Consider the following 4,633-nt stretch of genomic DNA (forward strand, 5'->3'; position numbering starts at 1 on the left):
TATTCAGGATGTAGAGGTGGGTGGGTGAGGGAGAGAGAAGACCACAAGCCACATTCTTCCAGCTGGGCTCTAAGGACCAGTAGCAGTGGCAGCGCCTGGGGGCTTATCAAAAATTCGAAATGTGGGACCTTCCAGACCTGCTGAATCAGTACCTGTATTTGGGTGGTTTATGTGTACCTTGGACTTCCCTGGTGGCTCAGCAGTAAAGAGTTCAGTTCAGTTCAGTCGTGTCTGACTCTTTGCAACCCCATGAATTGCAGCACGCTAGGCCTCCCTGTCCATTACCAACTCCCGAGTTCACTCAAACTCATGTCCATCGAGTCAGTGATGCCATCCAGCCATCTCATCCTCTGTCAACCCCTTCTCCTCCTGCCCCCAATCCCTCCCAGCATCAGAGTCTTTTCCAATGAGTCAACTCTTTGCATGAGGTGGCCAAAGTACTGGAGTTTCAGCTTTAGTATCATTCCTTTCAAAGAACACCCAGGTCTGATCTCCTTTAGAATGGACTGTTTGGATCTCCTTGCAGTCCAAGGGACTCTCAAGAGTCTTCTCCAACACCACAGTTCAAAAGCATCAATTCTTCGGTGCTCAGCCTTCTTCACAGTCCAACTCTCACATCCAAACATGACCACTGGAAAAACCATAGCCTTAACTAGACAGACCTTTGTTGGCAAAGTAATGTCTCTGCTTTTGAATATGCTATCTAGGTTGGTCATAACTTTTCTTCCAAGGAGTAAGTATCTTTTAATTTCATGGCTGCAATCACCATCTGAAATGACTTCGGAGCCCAAAAAATAAAGTCTGACACTGTTTCCACTGTTTCCCCATCTATTTCCCATGAAGTGATGGGACCAGATGCCATGATCTTCATTTTCTGAATGTTGAGCTTTAAGCCAACTTTTTCACTCTCCTCTTTCAGTTTCATCAAGAGGCTCTTTAGTTCTTCTTCACTTTCTGCCATAAGGGTGGTGTCATCTGCATGTCTGAGGTTATTGATATTTCTCCCGGCAATCTTGATTCCAGCTTGTGCTTCTTCCAGTCCAGCCTTTCTCACGATATACTCTGCATACAAGTTAAAAAAGCAGGGTGACAATATACAGCTTTGATGTACTCCTTTTCCTATTTGGAACCAGTCTGCTGTTCCATGTCCAGTTCTAACTGTTGCTTCCTGACCTGCATATAGGTTTCTCAAGAGGCAGGTCAGGTGGTCTGGTATTCCCATCTCTTTCAGAATTTTCCACAGTTTCTTGTGATCCACACAGTCAAAGACTTTGGCATAGTCAATAAAGCAGAAATAGATGTTTTTTGGAACTCTCTTGCTTTTTCCATGATCCAGCGGATGTTGGCAATTTGATCGCTGGTTCCTCTGCCTTTTTTAAAACCTTTTTGAACATCTGGAAGTTCATGGTTCACGTATTGCTGAAGCCTGGCTGGGAGAATTTTGAGCATTACTTTACTAGTGTGTGAGATGAGTGCAACTGTGCAGTAGTTTGAGCAATCCTTGGCATTGCCTTTTTTGAGATTGGAATGAAAACTGACCTTTACATTGGAATGGAACTGACCTTTTCCATTTCCTAACAGAATGTGGTCCACTGGAGAAGGGAATGACAAACCACTTCAGTATTCTTGCCTTGAGAACCCCATGAACAGTATGAACAGGCAAAATGGTCGGATACTGAAAGGGGAACTCCCCAGGTTAGTAGGTGCCCAGTATGCTACTGGAGATCAGTGGAGAAATAACTCCAGAAAGAATGAAGGGATGGGGCCAAAGCAAAAACAATATCCAGCTGTGGATGTGACTGGTGATAGAAGCAAGGTCCAATGCTGTAAACAGCAGTAAAGAATCTGCCTGCAATTTTGGAATTGCAGGAGACTCATGTTTGATCCCTGGGTCAGGAATCCCTGGAGGATGGCATGGCAACTCACTCCAGTATTCTTGCCTAGAGAAGGAGCCTGGTGGACTACACTCCATGGGGTCACAAAGAGTCGGATACAACTAAAGCGCCTGAACACGCACACACACACACATGTGTACCTTACAGTCTGAAGGCCCTGGTCTAGAGTGGTGAGTGTTGTGACATCGCTCTGATAGAGTATGCAGGAGGAGAAACAGGAGCCAGGGGCGATTAGGGGCTGAGGGAAGGGTGGGAGATATGTAAGTTTCATTTGGCTCTATGGGATTTGGGGTGCCTGAGGACCATGAGGTATAGTGTCTGGAAGGAGCTTGGGAGCTGGTCCAGATCTGGCAGGAAATGCATGGTTTGGGAACTGGGAACATACCTGCGATGGCTGTCCCGAGTACAAATGAAATCCGTCTGGAAGGGTGGGTAGCAATGAAGGATTTCCTTCCCAAATCCATTTATTTCTTATTTCTGCTGCAACCACCCTGGTCCAAGAACATCATCGTGAACCAGACGACTTCCATGGCCTCAAATATGTCCCAGGATCCAACTTTGAACTCTCCAATTCATCCCACAACAGCAGGCAGAGAAGTTTCCCAAATTCACATTGGTTACTATCATTATTACACACTTCCCAGGAGTTTACGGTGGCATTCTATGGACCTAAGGGCAAAGCCCAAACCTGCCATCAGGCCCTCAGTGCACATAATCTGTCCACTCTGCCAGGGCCTCTATCCCCCACAGGCAGTGCCAGCCTCCTGGCCTCCTGCTCCATCTCAGGTCCACGTAGGAATGCCAGCAGGGTTCCCCCCCACCTCAGAGAGGCCTCCTCTTTCATCCCCATTCTCAGCTCACTGATCATCCGGTTCACTAGTCCATGTCAAAGCTGCCATTGCATATTTGCTCCTTCCCCTGGCTGGCTGTCTTCTCAATGATGTCAGCTCCAAGAAGTGAGGATGGTGCAGGCTCTTTTCTCCGTGAGTGCCGGACACACACTAGTTTTTCTGCCAGTGTTGAGTGATTCACTGATATGTTCCAGGACCCAGAGAAATTCCAGGTGCCTGTGGTAGGAGTGGTCAGGAAATGCTTCCTGGAAGGCACTTGTGAGATAAAACTGGAAGTGGGGGCAGAAGCTCAGAATTTTGGTAAGCTGCAGTTTGTAGGTACAGACTATTTCAGGCAATCAAGCGTGAGATGGGACTGAAAGTGCTTATGGTGAGATAAAAGACAGACCTATCTAAAGACAGAATCATGGGATTGACTAGAAGTGTTCAAGAATGTGAACACAAAGGGCCTCAAACACTGGGTGACTATGCTGGGTCCAGGAAGCCCCAGAGGCCTCTGAGTAGGATCCAAGTGATACTCCTGGGCCGCTCCTGATGCCCTGCCTCCTGACCTGACCCTACCCTTTGGATCAGTCCACAGTATGGCTCTGCCCCTGCTGACCCAAGATCGCCTTGGCTTCTGAACCTGACTCTGTCGGTCTTCCAGACTCTTACCCTCCTGTTCTCCAAGTCAGTAATTACAACTGCCCCAGCGGTTTGCCCTTTCCCAGCATACGCCCATCCAGCCCCTCCTTCCTCAGCCCAGTGTCAGCAGTTAGAAACCCTGGGCTTCTCCCAGCCTGCTCCCACCTGCCTGACCCTTTGGCTGCTTTATCAAGTCCTTGAGTTCCAATGTTCTTGTCTGTAAACTGGGATGAGAATCTCTTCTCCCTGACAATGAGAAATGCTTCCCTTATCTTCCACACTTCAGATCTAGGTCAGTAGGGAGGGGGTCTACTGGAGCTGACCCAGGACCAGTCCACAGTTTCCACAAGCCTTGAAATTTGACCAGAAACATTCCTTTCTTCTTGCACAATAGCTGAATGGGGTGGTCCCATTTTTCACCCTCTCCCCTTAGCTCTCTGGATTCTTATCTTGAGTGTAGGGCAGGGCCTTGGCTCAGGGCCCCAGGCCCTCCTCCCTCCTATTAATCCTCCCAGCCCACCTTGAATCTCTGCTGAAAGCAGAGTGTCCCAGCTGCCCCTGGGTATCTGCCCAGGGCTTCCTAGCTGGAGCTGGTGCAGGGAGACCAAGACAGGAGGGATAACCCTTTCCACCCTGGCTCCCTGGCTTCTGGAAAACCCTGGGGAGTTCCAAGATTGTTACTGCTGCTAACCTGAGTCACTGTTTCTTGCCTCCCAATACCACTGAAAGGTTGTTGCTGAGCTGTGAAAGACGCTGGGATTCTTGGCCTCCAGAGGAGAGGAATTCAATCCGGGGCCAGTGACAAGGCTTGGTTGCTCAGAGCTTTTGTGTGACAAAGTTTTATTAAAGTATAAAAGAGATAGACAAAGCTTCTGACATAGAAGGGGGCAGAAAGAGTGCCCCCCACTAGTCTTTAGCCAGATGTTTTATGTCAGAAAGCTATTAATCAGATAGGAAAGACACCTCAAGGCTGAGGGAGATTCACCAGACCCCTCTCCCATAATATGTATTTTTGAGATAGGATGGCACGAGGTGTGTCATCCGCCAGCCATAAAACAACTGAAATGAATACTGGTTTGTTGAGCTATTATCAGCCCAGGGTTTGAGAAAAGAAAAAAGTTAGTCTTAGGTGGAATGATTTTGAAGAAAGGCAAATTCTAAAGCAAATAGGTAGTTTCATTAACATAGGTTAAGAAAAACATTTCCATAAGAAAAACACATTGGTTAGTTCAAGGTTTGAGAAAAGTTAAGTTCAGGTGGAAC

The sequence above is a fragment of the Capricornis sumatraensis genome, chromosome 9 (genome assembly GCF_032405125.1).
Source record: "Capricornis sumatraensis isolate serow.1 chromosome 9, serow.2, whole genome shotgun sequence".
NCBI classification, from domain to species: Eukaryota; Metazoa; Chordata; class Mammalia; order Artiodactyla; family Bovidae; genus Capricornis; species Capricornis sumatraensis.